Genomic DNA, 26,884 nt, shown 5'->3' with positions numbered 1-26,884 from the left:
GATCAAAGGGGAGAGCCTGGCTGAAGGGCAAGCAGCCAGTCTGTGATGAGAAGCATCTAAGTTTGTAAGGTATCAGAGGGGTAACCGTGTTAGTCTGGATCTGTAAAAAGCGACAGAGAGTCCTGTGGCACCTTATAGAGTATCAGACATATTGGAGCATAAGCTTTCATGGGTGAATACCCACTTCATCAGACGCAAGTGGGTATTCACCCACAAAAGCTTATGCTCCAATACGTCTGTTAGTCTATAAGGTGTCACAGGACTCTGTCGCTTCTTAAGTTTGTAAGGGCATTGAAAGGGTTAAGATCAGCTTAGAATGCATTTTGCTTTTATTTAATTTGACCAAATCTGATTTCTTGTGCTTTGACTTATAATCACTTAAAACCTATCTTTGTAGTTAATAAACTTGTTTGTTTATTCTACCTGAAGCAGTGCGTTTGGTTTGACGCGTGTCAGAAACTCCCCTTAAGATAACAAGCCTGGTACATATCAATTTCGTTGTTAAATTGACGAACTCATATAAGCTTGCAGCGTACAGCAGGTATAACTGGATACTGCAAGATGGAGGTTCCTAGAGTTGTGTCTGGGACCGGAGATATTGGCTAGTGTCATTCGGTTGCACAATCCAAGGAGCAGCTTACATGCTAGAGTCTGTGCGTGAACAGCCCAGGAGTCGGGGTTCTCACAGCAGAGCAGGGTAAAGCTGGCTCCCAGAGTCAAGGATTGGGGTGACCTGGCAGATCACCGGTCCAGATAACAGAGGGGAACGTCACACCCACCCAGCTCCATGTCAGTGCCCAGCCTGCACCTACTGCTCAGTGCCCGGCCCCTGCAGGCCCTGCTGCCTAGGCAGCACTCAGCCCCTGTTCTGGTCTTGCACTGCAGCCACCACTTCAACTCCACCCTGTCAAGGCTCTGAAAGCACTGCCACTGCTCAGGCTAGAAGACAGACAGCGAGGAGCTCATCTGAAACGGTGCAGGGTGGAAGTTGCGAGGGGATACAGTGGGCCAGTCAGGGGTTTCAGAGTGTGGGAGTTACTGGAGACTGGGAACGCAGGGCACGAGATATGGAGACCCCCACTCTGGCAAATGAGAAATGACATGTTTCTTGCCAAAATGGACACAGAGAAGGAATACACATTTTAGAAATAAGATATTGCTTAGTTTTTTCCAGGGTGGATAAAAATCAATGTTGTTGTTTTTTTAAATCAAAAAAAAAATCAGACTAATTTAAATTGGAGGTTTTTTATTTAAATCAGGTTTTCTCCCCCTCAAAACTCCATCTAAAGATAGTTTTAATTAAGATACATTATAGCTCAAAGAGATTTCATCATGGAATAGGGATTATTAATTCTATAGTATGAGACCATATATTAATGTAATGTTTAAGAAAAGTTTTGTAAATAAGTTCCAATAGTTCATGGACTAGGGACCCAATCTTATGGGGTTCCAGGGGCTTCTCTATAGAAAGATTAACCTAAATAATCTATCTAACCAAAAGGACTCAATGCTCAGTCTAGAAGATACCATCAGAGATGCTTAGTTTTGCAGTTCTCAAACTGTGAACTTGTGTCTCCAGAGATAACATGCTTGTTAACAGCAAAAATGTTTTTAAATAACTAATATATAGAGGTGAGAAATAGCAGACCTCAACCCTTGTGTACACAGACTAAATCCCTTACCTCTCTCTAAAAGTGAAAAGTTTCAAAAAGTTCAGTGAATAGAAGATTGTTGGGGGTAGGGTTACCATCCGTCCGTATTTCCCCAGACATGTCCGGCTTTTGCATCTTTAAATAGCCGTCCGGGAGGAATTGGTAACAAGGTTAAAAGGTCGGGGATTTTTCCCCCTCTCCTCCGTCCCTCACTTCCATGAAGAGTGCGGCGCGGCTGATTGGGCAGCTGGGCCTGATTGCGCCGCTCCCATTGGCCTCCAGCAGCCAGAGCCCCTCCCCTGCTCCCCCCGTGCTGCCTGCAGCCCAGTGTAACCAGACAAACAGCCCCACCGGCAGCGTGTTTTGCCTACACGTGGAGCCAGCATCTGACCAGCATGGACATGGTAAGGGGAGTCCCGGGGGGCAGTCAGGGAGCAGGGGGAGGGTTGGATGGGCCTGTCTGGGTGGGGGGTGAATATGGGGTGGGGGGGCAGCGGGTTACATTATTTTGTGGTGCCCGAGCTCCAGCAATATCCAGGGCCGGGGGCCCTGCTCCCGCAATATTTGGAGCTGGGTCTCTCCCCCGGCCCTGCCTGGAGCGGGGCCCTGCCTGGAGCGGGCCCCAGCCTCCCCCTGCTACCCCCCTCCACGCATTCCCCCCCCGCACCCCCCCGTCCCTGCCCGAAAGAAAGCAGCGCGCCCCTCTCCCCTGCCTGCATGTGCTGCCCAAGTAGCACATTCCTACGCCCTCCCGGCAGCAATTGCTGTCTGCTGCCCCAGGGTCCTAGTGCCCCCCATCCACTAATGGCAAGGCAGGCTGCCCTTACCCTGCCCTTCCACCCTAGCCCTGAGCCTCTCCAATGCCCCAAACCCCTCATCCCCAGCCCTCATCCCCCCGCACCCTAATCCTCTGCCCCAGCCCTGAGCCCCCTCCGGCATCATGAACCCCTCATCCTCAGACCCAACCCTCATCCCCCTGCACCCTAATCCTCTGCTCCATCCCTGAGCCCCCTCCTGCATCATGAACCCCTCATCCTCAGACCCACAGCCCTCACCCCTGCATCCCCTCCTATCCCCAAACTCCCTCCCCAACCCCCTCCCCCTTCCCACACCCCCCTCCTGCCCTCAAACTGCCTCCTAAAGCCTGCACCCCCTCCCTTTACACCGCCTCCCACCCCCAAACGCCATCCCAGATCCTGCACCCCTCACCCCCTCCTGCACACCTACCCCCTGCCCTAGTCCGGAGCCTGCACCCAGCACCCAAACTCTATCCCAGAGCCTGCACCCTGCACCCCTTCTGCACTCTAATCCCCAGCCCAGGATCTGCACCCCAGACCTCCTCCCCCCACCCAACCCCCCTCCCAGAGCCTTAGGCAGGTGGGGGGGGGGGGCAGGTTCTGGGCACCACCAAAATTTCTACAAACCTGCCACCCATAAGGGTCGAGGCAGTCAGGGGACAGGTAGGGTCCTAGGGGGGCAGTTAGGGTGGGGGGTTCTCAGGGGGGGCAGTCAGGGGACAAGAAGCAGGGGGGAGTTGGGGGTTCTGAGGGGAGCAGTCAGGGGGTGGGAAGTGGGAGGGAGTGGATGGAGGCAGGGGCGGGGATGGATGGGGCTCCCCCACTCCCCAGTGTCCTCTTTTTTGATTGTGGAAATATGGTAACCCTAGTTGGGGGCAGAATAGATCTGGACAAGGAGAAGAAGTCTGGAAATAAATGGGGGGGGGAGAGAACGGGGACAGGCAGTAGAAACAAAAATTAAACTGTTTGAGCAGCATATTCCAGAAGTCTTGAGGTCTTTCTGAGTGTAGCCTTCATTGATTTGAGATCTACCATACCATTCTCTCACTAGAAGTGAAAACCTATAATGGCAGCAGTCCGTAAAAGAGACCCAGTTTGGGAATAAGAACCATTCAAGAAATATGTTTGCTGCTGATGTTTTAAATAAAGTCACACCAGTGAACTGGTGGAAGTCACTTAAGCACTTGGATTCAGAGACTGTTGTTAAAAGTGAGATTATCACTGCTACACCGGCAGAAGCAGCTACTGCTGTTAGAACAAATATTTTCTTCCTTTGGACTAATTCATTCCAAATTGAGAAATCGTTTGGGCCCTGAAAAAGCAGGAAAGCTTGTTTTTCTTTTCCAGATTATGAACAGGAAAATGAAGGTGAAGACGACTGAGTTAGCTGCAGAAGCCAATATTTTAAGTTTCTCATGTTGACCTGGCTGACATAGGCTATTTCATTTTTGTTTTTGTTTTTTAAATATTTCATTTAACTATTTTAGTTAAAAACTATTTTAACAAAAACAAACCTATTTTAAAAAACTTGAATGTTTAAATTCAAAAATGCATATGCTTGTTTTGCTAAAATATTGTATGTTTGCTGTTGAAAAAAAAATCCAGAATACATAACGTTGTTTTAGTTAAATAAAACAATTTAAATGTCTGTCTGGTGATGTTCTCCTCCTAATATAGCATGGCAAGAAAATCCTCCAAATATTAATGATTAACCTGTTGAACTGGAGATAGTTCATCTCCCAATTACTTCATAAAATATCTGCTTCAGTTACCTTTGGTAAATGAAATAACCAAACAATCATTCATTTTCTGATACAGCTGTAAAACTAATCTGAAAAGTTTTCAAAATAAATCACTGTTTAAAAATGTATAGTGTGTACCTTCTAAAAATGAAACCTACAACGATCTCTGAGTTGTGAAGAATATGTATTAAGATTATAACAACCAACAAGAATGCACTTTTACGTAGAAATCCATGATTAAATCGAGTCTTCCTGATTAGTGATTTAAATCAAACCCACCCTGCTTTTTTTAAAAACACCATGAAGGCACACCTATCTAGATGATTTTCTGCATAGCATATCACTAGATATATATTATGTCTACAGTTAGGTTTAATCCAATTTTCTCTAAATATTTTTAATAGATCTTGTTTTGCTACAATCCCACAGGCTTTAGGATGAAAATTTCAAACCGACCATCACAAAGAGGCTTTAGGATGAGAATTTCAAACCGACCATCACAAAGAGGTTAAACAGTCTTCAGCATCTAAGAAGAGACAATGAGTGAAGACATCTTAAAACTACCTTGCTAAGATTCTCCAGCGAAAAGAGACAAAATACAATCTCTTTCATGAGGCATGTCACTGTAAAAGCACAGTCCTAATGATGCATGAAAAATACCTAACATCTAAGGACAAGAAGAGAGTAAAGGGATATATGGGACAGACCCTGTATCAGTTTCTAAATGAGTGATGCTGAACAGTAACTTACTAAGTGAAATCTTGTCTACACTAAAATTTGTTAGCGTTACCAGCACCATTGCAACCTTCTAGCATGCTACCTGTAACACACCACCTATCCATAAACACAGAACACTTGTTCACCATTGCAATAATACTTATTCTGGGCAGCTGGGTTAAAACACTGGTGATGGTGAAACAGGAGTATAAACTACAAGCAGCACCACTGGTAGCAACAGTGGAAAATTTTAAGGAAAAAAAAAAAGTCTAGTTCTGATACCTGAGCCCCATCCAGGGGGAGAAGTATTTGACTTTACTACAATTACATTGTAATGAATGCAACAGTATGTCTCAGCAAATTCATCCAAATACATTTAACCCAACTTCTACATATAAATTTAAGATTAAATTCTTAAGACAGCGATAATGATGCGTCTCTCTCATGTAAGGAATTATAGACCAATATATGAACACGGTCTGAAATACTAACATCCTTAAATTTTCTTTGAAAGTAGGTTTTATTCTCTTTCCTTTCAGCAGAAAGAAGTCAGTTGAAACAAGCAGTACTAATAAATCTGAAATGTAACCACACTCCCCCACCCCCCCCCCCAAAAAAAAAAAAAAACAGAAATAAGACTGATTTGGAACTAAGTTCATATTAAAGGGACATTGTGAAGCAGATACAAACTTAAATTTAAGGTCTACGGGGGTTATTTTCAAAATCTAAGATCAACTGAAATATTTCCATGATGTTTTCTTTCCTATTAAAAGATATTTTGTTGGATTTAAAAAAAAAGATTGCCCTTACATGCAAGCCAGCCACTGCAGGATTGTGCTAGTGCATGACAGGCAAGTAAGTGAAAATCACTTAGTAAGTGAAATTCAGAGGGAACAAGTCAGCATTAATGGTATAAGTAGTCAGATTTTTTTCTTGGACGTTTCCAATTTCCTAATCTGCTAGGATATTTGTTATAAGAGGTAAAGAAAATTTAGTCTTTAAAAAAATTAGTTTTAAACCTGACAGTGTCCCTTTAAACTACCATAATTTGAGGAATACTAATTAGGTGCCCTACTGTGGAAAAGTTTGCTGACGTGTCTTTCTAAACCAGTGGATTCTATGAACCTGGATATCAGAAAGGCAAAATGGGAACCCTCCAGGAAGAAATTCTACTAAGAGTTTAATATGATGTTTAGGGAACTCCAGAGACTCAGTCAGTCAAGAAATGATTAATGAGGTAAGTGAATCATATCATTCATTTTCCTTCAGAGCATGAAATTAAAATTTCTTGTTGAGAGTAAGGGAGGAGAGTAATGAATAGCACACAGACTTTTGCAGACAAACTGATGATTCAGAAAGAAAGCAGTTTTAAACCATAAATAAGGGAGGGGGGGGAGGTTGCATCAGGAGGCTGCTGCAAAATACTTTTTAATATGTACTAACATAGGACACCAGAATACTCAACAATTTAAGGGGATGTTTTGAACCATGAGACTGATATCAAATGAAAATATAGCAAAGTTATTTGGACAGAAACTGGACAAATACATAAAAAGTATATAATAGGAAAACTAAGACTAAAGGAGAACGAGAGAGGCAATAAACAGGGTCTGACATACAAGTAGTGCTGTTGTTTGGAATTCCTGGCAAACATGTTCCTGACCCCATATTTGCAATATAAGGTATTGGTAAATGTTGGTTTCTCAGTTACAGCATATTATAGGCTTTGCAATACTGATCAAGATCCATTGCCACATAGTGATCCACCTGCTAAAACCTGCTGAATTAGGATCGGAGCATATGGGATGACTGAAGAAAAGAACCTCTCCTTGGTTAGGTTTTACCAGTCCTGGTTATGAGCTCAGATAACTGAATTGGTACAGCATCCGACTTTTAATCTAAGGTTTCATGGTTCAAGACCCTTTTTATGCAGTATTATTTAAGGAAAGATGGTCCAATGGCACTAGCATGGGACTCAGGAGATGTGGGTTCGATTTCCTGCTCTACCAGACTCCCTTGTGTGACCTTGAGCAAGTCACTTAGTTGCTCACCAGGGAGTTGTGAAGATACAGACTAAAGATTGTGAGCTCAGATACTCTGGCGATGAGGGCAATATAAGCACAAAAGGTAGGTTAGTCTAATCACATGCATATTGTCAGTCTCTCCTGTGTAATATGGTCATGCAGCCAAGTCACTTGCTGCATAATTGCAGAATTTTTTAATTGTTCTATTGTAGGGCTCAAGAATCAAAACTTCCATGTGAAAAAAATGAAGTCCCTATTCCTTATCACTGCTTATTAAACAGAATCAAGATAAAAGTACAAATCATCAGGTATGCCCAAACTCTACTTGGTGTATTTGAGAAGGGGTAAGTATAATTGACTTTACAATCTCTAGTCCCCCACCCCCATCTTGAGGAAGCCAATGTCTGGATTGGTTCTCTCTCAGCACAAGTTAGAACCCTGGGACATTCCACCAATCCCAGATGACCAGAGCAGAAGTGTGTTCCAGCAAAACCCCAACACACTCATTACACAGTGGGGTGAGGAGAAGCAGTAACAAGTGGCCTAGAGAACAGATGTTCTTCCAACACAAGGGGAATCCTCAGCAGCCCCATTATAGAATCATAGAATATCAGGGTTGGAAGGGACCTCAGGAGGTCATCTAGTCCAACCCCCTGCTCAAAGCAGGACCAATCCCCAGACAGATTTTTGTCCCAGATCCCTAAATGGCGCCCTCAAGGATTGAACTCAGAACCCTGGGTTTAGCAGGCCAATGCTCAAACCACTGAGCTATCCCTCCCCCCCATCCCGCAACACAAAAAGGAATGAGCAGAAGACAAATGTGCTTATATGTGTTGGAGGAGTTTTTTGTTGGAGTAGCAAAAGCTGGGGCAGCTAGCTGCAGTGGTGGGCAGGGGAATGAAGAATTCAACAATGTAGTTACTGTGCAGCAGCACGGAAATTAGAAAATAGAGCTGAAGGGGAGGATGGAGGGGAGGGGGGGGAAGAGAAGAGAAGTGAGAGTTTCCTTCTTGACAGGAACTTAGGAGGGAAGACTATGACAGCAGCAGGAGATAGCAACGGTAGAGACCCAAGGAATGAAAGAGACAATGAAGACGACTGGGTATAAAAGCTGTGGTATGTACATTATTCTGGAGAGGGTACCTAAAAAGTGATTCATTTGTATTAAGTGCCATCTGATAGATCTGATGCAAGAGAAGATTTGAGGTTTGGAGTTGCAGTTAGAAACTATAGCTGAGTTTTGAAGGGGATTTGAGTGGATAGAGGAAAGGAAAGGAGGAGCCTGAAGGGAAGCCTCAAGACTTGCAGATGCATGCTGGACCAGAGAACTGTGAGGGTAAACTGCTGGATTAAGAAAGTGAACAGTGGAAGCATGCGACTATGAGAACAAAGGCAGAGGAACAGACCAACTAGTGAAGAAGAAAGAGCTGAGGAACAGGTTTGCTGATTTGGAAAAAGAAGGGGAGAAGCAGACAGTAACAGAAGATGGGAGAGAAGGAAGAAGAAAAGAGCGCTAGTCCTACAAGAAGAGGGGAAGAGACAATAGAGATAGCCAGAGGATGACTCGCTGAAGATTGCAAGTGAGAACAGAAGACAATATGACTTGCAGCCAGAAAGAAGAGGGAAGGCCAGAGAATCGCACCAACACTGGAAGAAGCAGATCTACATGACTGGGACCTCCCTACTAAGAACAGACAGGCCTGTCACCAGAGCTTATCTGGAGAACAGAAGGATGTACTGTTTGCCAGGAGCAAAGATACAGTATGCGGACCTGAAGCTGAAGGGGATCCTAATGGAAGCTGGAAAGAATCCACAGACTGCTTCCCACATGAAGGACAATGATATTGCTAGATTCTTATGGGATGCATCACCAAGGAAGACTACGCCAGGCTGAGGAAGATGCTTAAAGAAATGGAGGTACAGGTGATCTTCACTGGGATTCTACCTCTCCCCGAGGAGAAAAGTGAAGACAAGACAAGAATATGTTGATCAACAGATGGCTCAGGCAATGGTGCTATAGGGAGCAGTTTTGTGGTATTCGACGACCGGCAGGCATTCACAGAGGACTGTTCTTATGTGATGGATGCCACCTGAATAGGGAGGGAAGCAGTCTTCTGGGATGGAGGTTGGCACAACTAATTAAAATCTTTAAACTAGGAATTTGGTGGAGACAGTTGGGAGATGCTCATATAATCACCACGCCTAATTCTACTGTGGAGCAAGAAGAAAATCAAGTGGGAGGATCCAGCAATGGAGAAAGAAACAACAGAGGGTAGGAGAATGGTCAAGAGGAAAGATAGTGCCAATACCACTGACAGTAACAGTCAGGTAGGCGATACAAGCAATAAAATGACTGCACCTAATTGGACAAGGAATCTGGCTGAGATCAAAACAGAAACAGCTAAGATGTTTGTACACAAATTCAGGGGGGCCTGGTAACAAAATACAAGAGAAAACCAGATATTTTAGGGATAACAAAAACAGGGGGGATAGTAGTCTGGAATACAAGTGTTGAAAGATAAATGCTGTTCAGGAAAGACAGAAATAAAAGGCAAAGGTGATGGAGCAGCACTGTATATTAACGATGAAGTAGACTGTCAAGAAATTAGAAGTGATGGAATGGATAAAACAATCTGTTTGGGTCAAAAATCGCTTTGGGGAAGAAAACTAACAGACGCTCTACCTCAGTGTTTCCCAAACTTGGGACACCGCTTGTGTAGGGAAAGCCCCTGGCGGGCCGGGCCGGTTTATTTACCTGCCGTGTCCGCGGGTCTGGCCGATCGCAGCTCCCACTGGCTGCGGTTCACTGCTCCAGGCCAATGGGAGCTCCTGGAAGCAGCGCAGGCCGAAGGACATACTGTCCGCCGCTTCCAGCAGCTCCCATTGGCCTGGAGCAGCGAACCAAGGCCAGTGGGAGCCACGATTGGCCGGACCCGCGGACACGGCAGATAAACAAACCGGCCCGGCCCGCCAGGGGCTTTCCCTACACAAGCGGCATCCCAAGTTTGGGAAACACTGCTCTACCGGGATAGTGGTTGGGGTCTCCGATAGACCCACATGATGCAATTTGGATATGGTCAGAGACCAATAATATTTTTAATGAAATAAATACTGTTGGGAATTTTGTGATTATGGTAGACTTTAATCTCCTAGATTTAGACTGAAGGACAAGATATTGCTGGATGTGATAGTCGACAGATTTCTTCACCCAATAGTCACTGAACCAACAAGAGGTGATACCATTTTAGATTTAGTATTGGTAAGCAGCAAAGACGTCATAGAAGAACTGGTTGTAGAAGACAGCTTGGTTTGAGTGATCATGAGTTAACTCAATTTAAACTACACCTCTACCCCGATATAATGCGGTCCTCGGGAGCCAAAAAAATCTCACCATGTTATAGGTGAGGCCGCGTTATATTAGGGTAGGGAGAGGAACCGCTCCCCGCCCCAGCTCACCTCCGCTCTGCCTCCGCCTCCTCCCTGAGCGCGCCGCTGCCGCTCCGCTTCTCCCCCTTCCCTCCCAGGCTTGCCGCGCCAATCAGCTGTTTGGCGCGGCAAGCCTGGGAGGGAGGAGAAGCGGAGCTGAGCAGTGTGCTTGTGGGAGGAGGAGGAGGTGGCAAAGCGGAGGTGAGCTAGGGCGGGGAGTGGTTCCTCTGCACACACCCCCTTACTTGCTGCGGCCCCCCTGCCCCAGCTTACCTCCGCCTCCTCCCACGAGCGCGCCGCAGCGCCACTTCTCCTCCCTCCTAGGCTTGCTGCGCCAAACAGCTGATTGGTGCAGCAAGCCTGGGAGGGAGGAGAAGCGGAGCTGCGGCACGCTCGTGGGAGAAGGCGGAGCGGAGGTGAGCTGGGGTGGAGGGGGGCCTGGGGAGGGCTGCAGCAAGTAACGGGTGGGTGCAGAGGAACCGCTTGCGGTAACACAAATTCGGATATAACGAGGTAAAGTAGCCCCGTCCCCCAAAGCGCTGCTTTACTGCGTTATATCCGAATTCGCGTTATATCGGACCGCATTATATCGGGGTAGAGGTGTATATGGAAAGAAAAATAGGTCTGCAACTACAGTCCCTGAATTTAAAAGAGCCGAATTTAAAAACATTAAGGGAATTAGTTAGGGAGATGGACTGGACTGAAAAACTTGAGGATCTGAACGCAGAGGAAGCTTGGAATTATTTTAAGTCAAAGTTGCAGAAACTATCTTAAGGCTGCATCCCAAACAAGGGAAAAATATTTAGAGGGAGGGGTTGCAGACCAACCCAATGAAGAAGCATATCAAAACAGAAAGCCTAGAAGGAATGGATCAGCAAGGAAAGCTACCTCTTGGAGGTCAGAAAATGTAGGGGGAAAGTGAAAACTGCCAAAAGCCAAGCGGAGTTGGACATTGCAAAGAAAATTAAAACCAACAGTAAAAGGTTCTTTATCCACAGAGATACAAAGAAAACAAGGAAAGAAGAAGTGGGACCACTAAGCATTGAGGATGGGATGGAGATTAGAGATAACACAGGTATGGCCCAACACCTAAACAAATACTTTGCCTCAGTTTTTAATAAGGGCACTGAGATGCTTGAGATAGTGGCAGGGTGGCTAACAGAAACAAGGATATGAAAGTAGAAATTACCACATCTGAGGTGGAAGCTGAACTCAAACAGCTTAATGGGACGAATTGGGGGACCCGGATGTTCTCCATCCAAGAACATTAAGGGAACTGGCACATGAAATTGCAAGCCCAATAGCAAAAAAATTTAATGAATCTGTAAACTCGGGGGTTATAGCCTATGACTGGAGAATTGCAAATAATACCTATATTTAAGAAAGGGGGGGAAATGATCCAGGAAACTACAGACCTGTAGTTTGACCTCAATTTTATGCAAGGTCTTAGAACAAATTTTGAAAGAGAAAGTAGTTAAGGATATAGAGGTAAATGGTAATTAGGATAAGATAGAACATGGTTTTACAAAAGGTAGATCATGCCAGACCAACCTGATCTCTTTCTTTGAAAAGATAACTTCTCGACGAAGGAAATGCAATAAATCTAATCTACCTGGGTTTCAGCAAAGCATCTGATACAGTTCCACATGTGAAATTAGTTAAATTGGAGAAGATGGGGATTAATAAGAATCAAAAGGTGGGTAAGGAACTGGTTAAAGGGGAGACTACAATGGGTCATGCTGAAAGGTGAATAATAAGAGTGGAGGGAGGTTACTAGTGCAGTTCCCTCAAGGATCCATCTTGGGACTAATCATATTTAACATTTTCATTAATGACTGTGGCACAAAGAGTGTATGTGAGCTAATAAAATTTGCACATGACACAAAGTTGGGAAATATTGCCAATATGAGGAGGAGGAGCAGAATAACATACAAGAAGATTTGAGCAACCTTGAGAACTGAAGTAAAAAAAATGGGACAAAAATCAATACTGCAAAGTCATGCACTTAGGCTAACAAAGATTTTTTGCCAAAAGTGGGGGACATATCAGTTGAAAGCAGCAGACGAGGCACAAGACCTGGGTGTATTGGTCAATCACTGGATGACCAATTGTCGCCAATGTGATGCAGCTGTGAATAAGGCTACTGCAATCCTAGGAAGCATCAGGTAAGGTATTTCCAGTAGAAATAGGCAAGTGTTATTGACATTATACAGGGCCTCACCGGTGAGACCTCATCTGGAATACTGTGTGCAATACTGGTTAAAACTGGAACAAGTGCAGAGAAGGGCTATTAGGATGATCAGAGGAATAGGAAACCTACCTTATGAGAGGAGACTTAAGGAGCTAGGCTTGTCTAGTCTAACAAAACTAAGGATGGGGGGGTGATATGATGGCTCTCTATAAATACATCAGAGGAAAAAACACCAGGGAGAGAGAGGAGTTATTTAAGGTAAGGGCTAATGTTGGTGGAAGAACAAATGGATATAAACTGGCCATAAATAAGTTTAGGCTCAAAATTATGTGAAGGTTTCTAGCCATCAGAGGAGTGAAATTCTGGAACAGCCTTCCAAGGGGAGCAGAGGGGGCAAAAAACCTAACTTGTTTTAAAACTTATTATGGAGGGGATGGTATGATGAGGCTGCCTAGAATGGTATATGGCCCATCCATGATTGTTATTAGCAAATTATCTCCAGCTGCTGGAGATGGGACACTAAAGAGGGAGGGCTCTGAGTTACTACTGAGAATTCTTTCCCAGAATGTCTGGCAGGTCTTGCCCACATGCTCAGGGTATAACTGACTGCCCTATTTGGGGTCAGGAAAGGATTTTCCCCTGGGTCAGATTGGCAGACACTAGGTTTTTTTTCACCTTCCTCTGAAGCCTGGGGCATGGGACACTTTCAGGCTTGAACTAGAGTAAATGGTACATTTTCTGTAACTTGCACTTCTTTAAATGAAGATTTGAGGACTTCAGGAACTCGGCCAGAGGTTATGAGCCTGCTACAGGAGTGGGTGGATGAGGTTCTGTGGCCTGCAACATGTAAGAGCTCAGATGGATCATAATGGTCCCTTCTAGCCTTAAAGTCTATGAGTCTGAGTAAATACAGAAATCTGTAGCACATTTAAAATTGTGCAAGTGTAAGATTAAACTTAATTTTATACCAAAATGCATAGAGAATATTAGGATTGGAATGAACTAAAGCTAAAATCCCCATATAGGGCATAAGGCCTCGTATGATGTATATGCTTGAGTAAGCAACTTGCTTTTTAGACTATTTCAGAACTTGTACATGAAAACAATGAGGAATCCGGTGGCACCTTAAAGACTAACAGATTTATTTGGGCATAAGCTTTTGTGAGCATAAGGTTTCTTCAGAAGTGGGGGGTTTTACCCACAAAAGCTTATGCCCAAATAAATCTGTTAGTTTTTAAGGTGCCACCGGACTCCTCATTGTTTTTGTGGATACAGACTAACACGGCTACCCCTCTGATACTTGGAACTTGTACATGGTTTCTCTTTTGCTGCGTAGGTGTATTTTTTAATATCTTAGTTTCTTAGTACTGGAAAGTAACCATTCCGAAGGCTGCCACATATAATTTGGAGAAGAAAACTCAAGTCTGTTCAAGTAACATCTACACACAGAATTATAAAAATAAACGAAGATAGCTGAAGCTCACATCTATGTTGAAGATTAGAAGAAAGGCTCACCCAGACCATAAGTGAAAAATATCACCCACACGGCTGTTCGGTTTGCAAAACCAATTTCCTTTTGTAGTGGATTATTTTAACATATTTATTAGTTTTCCATAAGATATAGCCATTATAAGTATGAATTGTTAACACAATACACAATATAATAAACACTAAAATCTTGTATTGCATGTTTACATCAAATTATGTCTTGAATTTCTTGAATTAGGACTTGAATTTTTTGTATTAATTTAGAATCTGGTTTAGACTGAGTTTGAAAAGGGAAGAATTAATTTTCAGTCACTGAGTTTTATTTCAGTTTTTTTCCCTTTAAAGCATGGCAGTTGTACGCAATGAAGGTTTAATCCAGGAAAGTTGAATTCTGTTTGTCACAGCCCAAGCTGTTTCAATGTGTTATTATGGAAAAGATCTTTAGTGAGAAGACAGCCTTAACTGGCCAGATGTTATATAATTTTTTGTAATCCTCTGTAAAGCCAAAAACTGCTGCATGAAAGGTGTCTTTGAAACTGAGTTTTTGCATTTTAGTCCAGATTTCACCCTGCTACATTAGCATATACTCTAAGGCACAAGTTTTCAACAGAAGACACAGAAAATATCATACAGTGGCAGTCTACCAGAGTCTGTTTATTATATATATGGCTGTTCTACTTTCTGGATTATGCTGATGCACTAGACATTGCAGTCAAGTTGCAAGAAAGTACAGAATTATTTTTAACTTTTGAGTGACTATAGGGAAAAAAATTAAAAACTGAGAGACTAACAACACTAGATTGGGTAAGACAGTTCTGGAACTTCTTTCCACTTAATCCTGTCAAGGCAGGTTAATGCTCACATGAAATATCCACCTAATATTCTTGTCCTGGATCTCTCACAAACTGCCAATTAAGCAAAATCATTGTTGGAGCAGGAGCGGGGAAGATGTTGTGAGCCTGACAACCCAGAAAAGAGTATGAACCCAGATGTACATTCTCTCTAACCTAAGGCAGAATTTACACCCAGGTTTCCGGAGGAAAAAGCTCAAAAAGTCTACCTTGTTAGTTTTTGCACCGCTCATCAGTAAACCTGATAAGACTATCTTTTTCTGGGCAGAACAGTTTTATGCATTCTGTTTTGTCAATGCCTAAATAGTGTTTTAATTTTGTAACCACGCTTATAGGCAGTCTGCCTCCCCAAAGGAGCCTGCACTGTAGTAGCCACACTCATGTGGTAAAACAGACCGAAAAAATCAGGAATAGCAGAGCTCATTGACACAAACTCTTGTTCTCTGAAGCATCTCTGCCACTGCCCACTAACATTAAGACCTGGTCTACACTTCAAAGATTTGGTGGTATAGCTATATTTATTAGGAGTATGGGATATGGGGAAGGGAGGGGGATGGAAATCACACCCCTAACCAACATAGCTGTACTAGGGTTTTTGCCAGCATTGAAACAGTTATACAAGCAAAAAGGGCAGTATAGCTTATTTTGCTTAAGGAACTGGTATAAGTTATACCAGCCAAAGAGTGCTGTTGCTGGTACAACCTGCATCTCCACTAGTTAGGTCATGTCTACACTAGAGAGTTTACAGCAGCACAGCTGTACCAGTGCAGCAGCGCCAGTGAAAGATCTCTCGTGTAGCTGCCCTATGCCAATAGGAGAGAGCTCTCCTGTCAACATAATTAAACCACCCCGAATGAGCAGCAGGAAACACTCTCCCTTTGACAGAGCGCTGTCCACACCGGCGTTTCTGTCGCCATAACCTATGTCACTCAGCGGTGTGTGTTTTTCTCATGCCCCTGAGCGACATAAGTTATACTGACCAAAGTGCTAGTGTAGACATAGCCTAGGAGGGAGTGGCAGTATATCTATGCTGGTATAACTACCCTGGCAAATCCTTTCTAGTGTAAATGGGCCTATGGTATTTTTGTGGGTTTGAGTTAACGTCACAGGATCCCTTTATTAAAAAGCTACACTGACCCTGATCCGAGACTGAAAGCACTTATTTCTCCATTCCAAGATGTACACAGCATTTTCATATCAAGTGTGTGATTCATAAAGTCTAAGGCCAGAAGGGACAACTGTGATTATTTAGTCTGACCTCCTATATAACATAGGCATCAGAACTTCTCCCAAATAATTCCTAGAGCAGATCCTCTAGAAAAACATCCAATCTTGTTTAATAATTATCAGTGATGGAGAACAGACCGCAACTCTTGATAAATTATTCCAATCGTTAGTTACCCCGACTGTCAAAAATCTATGCCTTATTTCCTGTCAGAATTTGTCTAGCTTCGACTAACAGCCATTGGATCATGTTACAACTTTCTCTGCTAGATTGAAAAGCTCATTATTGAATATTTGTTCCCCATGTAGATATTTACAGACTGTGATCAAATTACCTCTTAACCTTCTCTTTAAGCTAAAGAGATTGAGCTCCTTGCATCTATTGCTATAAGGCAGGTTTTCCAGTCCTTTAATCATTCTCATGGCTCTTCTCTGAACTCTTTCCAATTTATCAACATCCCCTTCTTGAATTGTGGGCACCAGAACAAGATAGTATTCAAGCAGCTGTTGCACCAATGACAAACCGTAAAATAACCTCTCTACTCCTACCTCGAGATTCCCTTGGTTATGCATCCTAGGATTGCATTAGCTCTTTTGGTCACAGCATCACATTAGGAGTTCCCACTGAATATCCACCCCAAATGTTTTTCAGAATCAGTGCATCCCAAAATAGAGTCCCCAATCCTGTAAGTATGACCTACATTCTTTGTTCTTAGACGTATACATTTACATTTGGCCATATTAAAAACGTGTATTATTTGCTTGTCCCCAATTTATCAAAAGAACCAGTTCACTCTGAATCAGTGATCTGTCCTCCATTATTCGCCACTTCCCCCATTTTTGGCCCATCTGCAAACGTCATCAGTGATGATTTTGTGTTTTCTTCCAGGGCTTTGATTTAAAAAAAACCCAAAACATTAAAAACCATAGGGCCAAGAACCAATCCCTGTGGGATGCCACTGGAAACATAGTCACTTGATGATGACTCCCTGTTTACAATTATATTTTGAGACCTATCAGTTAGCTAGGTTTTGATCCATTTAATGTGTGCCATCTTAATTTTATATCATTCTAATTTTTTAATCAAAATGTCATATGGTACAATGTCAAACAGTGTACAGAACAGAAAACCCATGATCAAATTAGTCAAACCTACCACCCAATGAATGAGTTTTATGAAATAATAAACTGCTTTATTAAAACACAGCATTAGCATGTCCGGTCATAAGCTGTGAGGGGAAAAACAAAATTATTTTTCACTTACGAGAGTCAGATTTTGCTTTTATTGATTCTAATTAAGGCTACGATTTGGTCACAGAGGTTGCAGAAGTCATGGAATCCGTGACTTCCACAGACCTCCGTGACTTCAGCCTGCAGAGGCAGGGAGCTGCAGGCTACCCCCACCTCCCACGGTGGCCAGGAGGTTCGGGGTCCCCCTGCCGCCTGGAAGTGGAGGGAGTCCCCCTGCCGCCTGGAAGTGGAGGGAGTCCCCCACAGCTCCCCAGCCACCATGGGCAGCAGGGGTGGGGGTAATGCCCCAACAGCTCCCCAGCCGCCGCGGGTGGTGGGGGCAATGCCACCACCTGCAGGTGGGGGGAAATATCCAGACAGCTCCCCGACCGCCACAGGCAAGGGTCCTTCCCAGCTCCCAGCCATGGGCTGCAGCTCCCAGCCACAGCAGGGCAGGGTTCTGGACCTTCCTCCCTGCCCCGGACATTTTTAGTAAAAGTCAGAGACAGGTCATGGCTTCTGTGAATTTTTGTTAATTGCCCATGACCAGTCCCTGACTTTTAGTAAAAGCGTCCATGACAAAATCGTAGCCTCAATTCTAATGACTATTTATGATTGCAAATGAGAGGACTGCATACTTACAAGTCTGTCTGCAAGGATTTGATTGTTAACAATGTCATCTTTATATTACCTGCTCCTTTTCAAAAGGCAAGTCTAAATGCAGGCTGGGTGTGTGACGCCTCAAGACCAAACCACAGTCACATTAATCTTTAAAAAAAACCTATATACTACAGTATATAATAGCAGTTTCAACATTTTGAGGGGAAAAAGAAAGCTTGCATCAGTGACCATCTCATCTTGACAGCATAGCTATCAGTTGCTGTAGAACAAATGGTTTGTGAATTTGTAGTAAGATCTAATAAACCAGCACAAAAAACTCAACCACTTTTCAATATTAAAATATCATTTATACTGCACAAACTCCTAAAGGGGACATATTGTGTAGGAAAATCAGATAGTCAATGACATCCATTAGATTTTACTTTTCCAAGGCTTTAAAGTTTGGTTCTACTTTGAACCATGACTATATAAAAGAAACTTCTTACTCATCAGATCTGCTTCCTGTGAATATTCAACACCATATATGCCTACTTTACAGACCAATTTTATTTTACTGCCACTATCCCAGCAAGAGCCAACACAGCTATGAGACTGACCTGCATTCTATTCCTTCTTGTGCATCAACCAAAGTATTTACCAAGTATTAATTGCAGAGCACACTTATTATGGTGAACAACCTCAATAAAAACAAACTATGGGGTTACACAACTGTCTGACACCATAATTTAGCCCAAACTTTTTTTAACAGCTGATAACATGCAAGAAGGAAATAACCACTTTCAGATCTTAGGCTGAGTTTATAGGGTTGGCAGTTTCTCAAAGCTTTTTTACTTGTACACAGCGTACATCTAATGTGGAAGCTTTGAGGATAGATAAAGATTATCATCAAAAAATTTTAAATCAATTTTTAAATGTAATAATATTTTAAACAATCCTTTAAGTTGCCAAAATAAATGTTTGCTTGTGTCTTAAGTTTCCTAGTTGTTAGCAGAATTTCAGATTTTACACAGATTCTTTTCTATGAATCGTCACACTTAAAATGCCCACCTATGCTGAAAATGGCACATTCAGAGTCTGATTAACATCTTTACTGAGAGAATACAAACTCAAACACAAAATTGATAAGCAAGTAGCCTGGTCTTTATGCAACCAACACTGCCTTCTAATATATGGAATATCCACAAGTCAAGAAAACTCAAAGACTCCAACCAGGCTATACTCCATCAGGGTTTGCAGTTTGAAATCAATGGGACTTCTGCTCTTAAGACACTAGAGTGCTGAGAAAGTCCCAATCTTAAGCGTTTAATTTTAGGTCCCTGTTTTTGAAGATTTTGGCCTGTGTGTACAAAAAAAGTTCACAACAATTTTGTTGAAAGTCTAACTAACTTGTTATTATTAACAGTAAGGCAATTTCATTTTCAAGTATTAAACATTTTATGCTACTAAGAAAAGTCTGAAATAAAAATACAATTATTGCCCCTGTTGCTGCAAACACTTATTCACAAGCATGAGTAATCCCACTGAAATCCATGGGACTAGTCACACAAGTAGTGTTTGCAGAATCAGGAACTTAATTTTCAATATTTTGTTTTGCACCTACAGCAGTTCTGTAAAATTAAAATAAGATACCTTACCAGTAGTGGTCGGTCATAAAAACGGGAAGCATTATAAATTTTAAACTAAAGGTGCAATTGCAAAAAAAATTCAACTTACGTGTGTTAAGATTTTTTTTTAAATCAACATATTTAAATCATGATTTAATCATTGATTTAAAGTACTCTACTCTGACTGAGACACAATAGAGATGGAAACCCACATCATTTTTACAAAGTCACTTTTTAGTTTTAAATGTGTATATTTAGTTTGTATTCTGGAGAGAGTATTTCAGTGGGTGTCAGTCTTAATGTTAGTTACAACTCCATATCAACCTCATACTGTAAATAAATCAATGGCATTATCCAGTTTAACAAGCCAGGTTTCCAAGCAGCAGGAAAGTAGGAATCTACTTTTATTCCTAGGTAAAGCACAAAGTACCCAAAATGAAGCCAGCACAGTATCATCTCATCTAGATTAAGATAGGACAGAAGTGTTACAGAAGTTCCCATTCTGTGCTGAGGGACACCCCCAAAATGATTATGTAATACAGCTGTATTTAGTGGTGGCATTGGGGGTTGTAATCTCTTTGTAACAGGACTGTGTGTATATAGCACCTGGAACAATACAATACAATTCTGATTAAAACAGTGCCCAGAGTCCTCATTATATTAATGTTGACAAACTACCCTAATATAAAAGGCAAAATGTATATATCCCTAAATAATTTGAAAGAAAAATGAATGAAACAAAAAAGTTACTGAATATAAGGTTTAGCCAACTTTCTTAAAAGGGAATTACTACTACCTTGGCAGTACTGGGGACTAAAGGCCTATCCATTAAAATTAGTGCAGCATTGACAAAAACAAGCTAATTTCTTTTTCCAACCTATGTGCCCTTGTTACAGAATGACCATCTCCAGGCTCTGTCACTCATCCTTTCTGATAAAGGATGTTAGTTATGATGCTGAACTTCCATCACCAGTTCATTTTACATAGACAACTGAGTAATCAAATGATGATAACTTCTGATCACTTGCAATCTTGACTGGATATGAACTGATTAACCTGCTTCCCGTACAGTAATTTTTGCAGATTATATTCTTATTGTAATGTTAGGTTTGGCTAGTCACGAGTCATAACACTGTCCAATGGTGAAGACTTTCAGGAAGTAGGGTTGGGTTTTTTTCCCTTCTACTCTAGAGCTGTGGCATGAAACCTCCATGAAATCCCACAATGTCTCCAAAACTTCAACATCAGCGTCCTTTTTCACAGACTTTTTTCCTTCTTTATCAATAGTTACTTCTCTGCTCCTTGGAAACCCAGCTTATTGAACTGGATAATGCCATTGATCTATTTACACAAGGGCTCTCAACCTTTCCAGACTGCTGTACCCCTTTCAGGAGTCTGATTTGTCTTGTATACCCCCAAGTTACACCTCACTTAAAAACTACTTGCTTACAAAATCAGACATAAAAATACAAAAGTGTCACAGCACACTATTAATGAAAAATTGCTTACTTTCTCATTTTTACCATATAGTTATAAAATAAATCAATTGGAATATAAATATTGTACTTGCGTTTCAGGGTACAGTATATAGAGCAGTATAAACAAGTCATTGTCTGTATGAAATTTTAGTTTGTACTGACTTTGCTAGTGTTTTTTATGTAGCTTGTTGTAAATCTAGGCAAATATCAAGGTGAGTTAATGCACTCCCTGGAAGACCTTTGCATACCCCCAGGGGTACACATACCCAAGTTGAGAGCCACTGATTTACAGTATAAGGCTGATATGGAGTTGTAACTAACATTAAGGCTGAAGCCCACTCAAATACTCTTTCCAGAATACAAACAAAATATACTCATTATTTAAAACTGTAAAATTAGTGGCCTCATGGACCAAATAGGATTGTTATTCTATTGGTCAGTGGTCCCCAAACTGTGGGGCACAGAGGAACATTTGAGGGAGGAGGAAAGGGAGCACCACCCAGCCCCACTCTGCTCCCAGTGTCACTCCGGCTCAGGCCTCTACCCCCGGCTCCTGACAGCTCCCATGGGAGTTTGGGGGTGGACAGATTCCATTACGAGTAGGGGGGGTGCAACAAAAAAAGTTTGAGGACCACTGCTATAGACAGTGTTGCTTGAAAGAGCTATATACTATATTTGAAGATGGAAAATAAAGGGACGTTTGTTCTAGAACAAGATAGTTTATTTTTAAGATTGCCTCAGTGGACTTCACTCATACTAGGTCTGCAACATGGGTCACTTTTCTGAATGCTGTTGAGTTACCTATTCAAGAGGCACAACATGAGGAAAAGATTTCTTACAGGATAATTAAAGTCACATATCCTCTAAAAACAAAAAGACCAGATTGAAAATATTAGAAAAATTTAGGGGATATATTCTACATAAATAACTCAAAATATACAATTTAATTAAGCAGTGCTTGTCAAATCCACTCACCTACTTACCCTTTGCAAGCAGGAAGTGTTATCTGTCAACTATGGGAATCATGCATTTCTATAGAATTTAAGCTTTCATTTTTAAAAGAGCTTCTAGAACTTATAGTTGTAAAAGAATTATCTTCCACCTATATGGTCCTCATCCCCTTCTGAAGGTGAGTGTAGGCAGTGACTCAGCTGATGATCAGAGGTTTCCCAAAGAGCAGAGTGAAGCTGTCTTGTTAGTTTCCCTTGGGGCTCACAGGGTTCTTTAAGAGGGGCATGAAACTGACCAGTCTGGGGTTACTTTTGCTGCTTGGAAGGGCTAAGCAGCAGAGACTGGCACTGGAGTTGAGGGAGAGACCCCCCCCCCCAAAGTCCCGACAATGAGACAAGCAAGAGGGACCGTGCTCCTTTCTCTTCCAACCCGCAGCTGGGATGTGGGGTGAAGGGGGTATGGCCAAGTTTATCCCAAAGTAGGAGGAACCCCTCTATTCTCCCACGTCCCAGCGGCTGGGCTGGGCTGTTGTCCCCTGCCCCAGCGGCTGTACCCCGCCTCTGAAACTGGGCAGTGGGGCCAGCCCCCACCCCAGGCCCCCCATTTAGCCCTCTATCATTCACTCGTAGGGTCATGGCTGGCCTCTGATAAGTCAGGACCCCCAGCACTCCTCTGAGGGCAGCCCTCAGCCGCTGACCCCAGTGCGTAGAGGGAGCAGAGCCGCCTCCCCCAACTCATTGCTGACACACACCGAACTTGCACCGCAAACGCTGCGGCAAACCGGGCTCGCAGACTGGGATGGGGGGGCGGAGCAGCAGAGGGTAACGAGCCACCCGGCCCGCCACACCGCGAAGGGTCACGGTTCCGCGCAGAGACCCCCGTGCCCTCTCCCTTACGCAGAATGCGCAGCAGGGGCTCACTGGCACCTACGTGCATCCGGCTCTGGGAATAAGGCCCCTGCCTAAGGAGGTTGCAGCGCGCGCTGGGTGCGGGGACCGGCCGCTCTTACCTGCTGTCCCGGGCTCCGCAACGACGGCGCCACAGGCCCCTGCCCCAGCAACCAGCTCCACCTTCCCTACTACAGAGAAAACTGGAGCGGCGTACAGAAAGGCCCCGCCCCCGCCGCTCTTCCGGAGGCAGAGGCATGCTGGGATGGTGGCGGACCGGAGCCGGGACGGGACGGTCCCTCGCTGTGATGTAGGGCTATGGCGTTCTGCCATTGCCTGCGCCTTGACCTCCGGCTCTCTGTGACGGCATTGTCAGGCAGAACTCACGCGTGATGACGTCTCCATGTGATGTCATAGCGTGTGCATTCTGGGACGCCCAGCCTGCCGGACGTGAACATCTTTACCAATGTGCATCTTAGGAGCTGGCGTGACCTGAGCTCCCGGACGTTTCCTTTGGCTTCCCTGCCTGCCTGGCCCTCTCCTGGAGGTGGATGCGTTTAACTGGCCTGGGGCTGTGTGTAGTGATGATAATACTTTGCAGTTCTACAGCACCCTCCAAAGAGGGATCCCGAAGCCCCATAAAGATATTGCTTAACTTAGGAGACAGTCACCTTGAAATCTAATCAACTTCAAAAAAATTAGTAAAACATAGTTTCAGGTACTAAATCAGCCCCCAATCTTCCATGCTACTTTCTGTGCCTTTGCAATCACCTTTTTCTATGTTTTTTTTTAATCTATCCTCTGTTATTGTGTGAGAGATGCACAAATGGACCAGGAGAAACTAACGCTCCAGTCTGCACTACATCTGTATGTGTGGACCCCTGAGCCCATGCAGAGCTCATTGCAAGATCAGGCTCTAACTGACAATATACAAAGTGTGTCAGAGCTTTGCAAGGTTTGAATTTCTAATAATTACTGTGTTTCTTCTTCCCATTTTGCAAGTCAAGGATTTCTTTAAAAAGCCATTCTAGGCCACAAGTAGTTCACAAGTAGTTCAGGTTAGCACAAATCAATTGCAAACACTGAATATGACTATGCAGAAAGTGCTGTCAAAATGTACAGTGAAGAAACTGGAAGAAATAGGGGAAAATATGGGAGGGCAGGATGCCAACTGTCCTTAAAGGTGCAAGTATGAGGCTTCTGCTTGAGCAACAATCTCTTGACAAGAACTACCTTGTTTCAAAACTCCCTTTCTCTATCTATTGCAGAGTTTTGTACTAGCTCCTATCACCAGAGGTAGTATCTGAGCACCTTGTTATGAAAAGCATTGTTCAGAAGGTTACGGGAAGCAAGACAATGCTAGCAAAATCTGAAGTCTGGACCTCAGTAATTTTGATTTCAGGCCTGGAAAAGATACAGGAATCATAGCGTAGTTTCACTGGTTAAACATCTCCTTCTTACAATGGATGAAGATCATGTGCCTGTGCCATTCTTTTAGCTCTGTCATCAGCTTCATGTACCATTAACCATAAGGTATCATTCACACACCTGTGGTCCCAGGTAGATTAAGTCACACTTGAGTGGCTCTGTTCCTTCTTTTTTGGAAGATTCAGGAGGTATTTAGGGGTGATAATTTATCTGCTTTGAGAGCTCACGCATGCAGGTTACCATAGTGTTCTGTCTTGTCGGCCCTCTTGTTCCAGGTATGTGAAGCCATTAAGAGAGTTAGGCTACAGTCCTGAAACTGCAGCCACATGGCTGGACCCACTGCACCTGTATGGAGCCACACTGGAGGATTTAACTCTCCTAACAGTCTAGCATACATGTTGAACAAGAGGGCTAACAAAACAGAACACTAGTAATATCATTAGCTTAGACCAGGGATCAGCAATCTTCAGCACACGGCCCAGAAGGGAAATCTGCTGGCGGGCCGGGACGGTTTCTTTACCTGCAGCGTCCGCAGGTTCGGCCGATCGCAGCTCCCACTGGCTGCGGTTTGCCGTTCCAGGCCAATGGGGGCTGTGGGAAGTGGCAGCCAGCACATCCCTTGGCCCATGCCGCTTTCTGCAGCCCCCATTGGCCTGGAACAGCAAACTGTGGCCAGTGGGAGCTGCGATCGGCCGAACCTGTGGACGCTGCAGGTAAACAAACCAGCCTGGCCCGCCAGAGGATTTCCCTGATGGGCCGCGTGCCAAAGGTTGCCAATCCCTGGCTTAGACCAAGGTAAAGATACCACTCCTTTCAGGGAAAGGAATAGAGTGGTAGCAAATGACAGCAGGGTGGAGCCAGGGCCAACATTACAGAGGAGCAAGCATGGCAATTGCCCAGGGCCCCACGCCACAGGAGGCCCAGTGTGGTGGGGCTCAGGCTTCAGCCCTACGCTGTGGCATTCGGGCTTCAGCTTCAGAAATGTTGCAGAAATCCAATGTGTGAGCAGGTAAGGGATGCGGGGTGGGAGCCCACTCCTTAGTTTCTACCCTAGGCCTCAGCGAGTCTAATGCCATCCCTGGGTGGAGCCATACCATTTAGAGTTGAAGGGAAAAAGCTGCCTTGGTCTGATTTCTAGCTCCTCAGTCGCCAGCATTTATTCTTCTCTCCCACACTCGTTCTTTTATTTCAAGACTGCAGCCACTGGGAAGTTTGCCAGTGACATCCAGGAACACAGCACTATCACTGTTTTTTATATATATAAAATACATTTTTTCACAAAGTACAATGATTCCTTTATCGTCTAGGCAATTACATACCTTCCCTTTGCATATATTGTAAAGTGTACCATCAGCAATTGCCAGTATATCACCAGTATAGTTTTAAGGAAAGAAAAGACTTTTACAACCAACATTCTGATGTGAATGGTGTTTTATAATTCCTGATACACAGACTCTTCATTTTTAAAAAGTGCACAATATTTTATTAAATCTCTCCTATTTCATTGCTGCAACAGATTATTTCATATCTTGGGGTGCATTTTTATACAGTTTTTCAGTATATACATCACCCAGTACAGGTTACATAAAAGCAGTCATCTTAAGCCTTTTGAGCCATAATTATAGCCACAGTGAAGACATTTTTATACCAATTATAATGGTGCTGTCTACCCTAGAAATAATAGTCAAAAAAATCTCCAGAAGAATTAATTAAAGATATAAAAACTCTGAGTTGTTTTCTAAAATTAATTCAGCAACTCTAGTTATCTCTTCTATGGCAGAATGTTGAGAACTTACAAAATGCTACAATACTCATCATATTTCTGACCAGAAAACAATTGGAGGAATATGACTTGGGCATATTCAAATTTCTTCTGACAGTAGTGCAAGATTTTAAAATACTATCTCAAGATAATTCAGCCATTCATAACCATTTAACATATATGCAAAACTCGGGATGACATCACAATTTTTAAATCAATAAGCAAACTGCTACAAAATGCCTCCAGATGAAATTATGACTCAAAGACTTCTGGTCAGAACACTGAACAAACTTCTGAAAAACCAGACAGGTGTCAACTCTATATGTGACAGTGTAGCAATGTCTGTTGGTTTAAGCACCCTGCCACTCAGTGGAATTCAGAGCTCCAAATTAGGCATTCAAATTCCATATACAATACATGGGACAATTTAGAAGCCTAACAACAGGATTCACAGAAGACAGCAAGATGAGTAGGGAGCCACCTAAGCTAGCCCATAGGAAATGCCAAAGAGAAGGCTGCTGTAGCCTAAGCCCTTCCCTTCCTCAGAGAGTTAGGCACTTAGTTCTGGGCTGGAGGGAAGCACCTCCATCTACTCAGAATGTACAGCTGTGAACCATCTTCTGGAGTTAGGCACCTAAGTCAGGTCAGCTCTTCCTCAGGCAAAACTAAAGCAGTATCACCACTGCCTTATCACCTCTAGCCAGAGCACTCAGGCTGTAGTAGATGCAGGTTCAAATCTCCACTCTGCCTGCCGGGGAACAAGTTCTTGAACCCACTTCTTCCAGGTGAGTGTCCTAACCACTGAGTTATA

General features: G+C 43.4%; 1 protein-coding gene and 1 long non-coding RNA gene across 2 annotated transcripts in view; one reads left to right on the top strand and one right to left on the bottom strand.

The window, feature by feature from the left end:
• Positions 1 to 23,107, bottom strand: part of MICU1 (mitochondrial calcium uptake 1) — a 236,120-nt gene extending 213,013 nt beyond the window's left edge. Inside the window, exon 1 of the mRNA XM_029911332.1 lies at positions 23,006 to 23,107. The gene's annotated coding sequence lies outside the window, so the exon portion shown is untranslated. The remainder of the gene's footprint in view (positions 1 to 23,005) is intronic.
• LOC112107952 lies at positions 6,035 to 14,168 on the top strand. The gene is made up of 4 exons (XR_002908213.2): positions 6,035 to 6,145; positions 7,145 to 7,240; positions 11,359 to 11,433; positions 13,886 to 14,168. It is a non-coding gene; the product is annotated as an uncharacterized LOC112107952 (long non-coding RNA).
• Positions 23,108 to 26,884: the final 3,777 nt, after the last annotated feature.

This window comes from Terrapene carolina, unplaced genomic scaffold, assembly GCF_002925995.2.
Source record: "Terrapene carolina triunguis isolate 2854851 unplaced genomic scaffold, T_m_triunguis-2.0 Scaffold95, whole genome shotgun sequence".
NCBI classification, from domain to species: Eukaryota; Metazoa; Chordata; order Testudines; family Emydidae; genus Terrapene; species Terrapene triunguis.
Note: the sequence above shows the minus strand (reverse complement) of the source record. Positions and strands in the feature narration are given on the sequence as shown.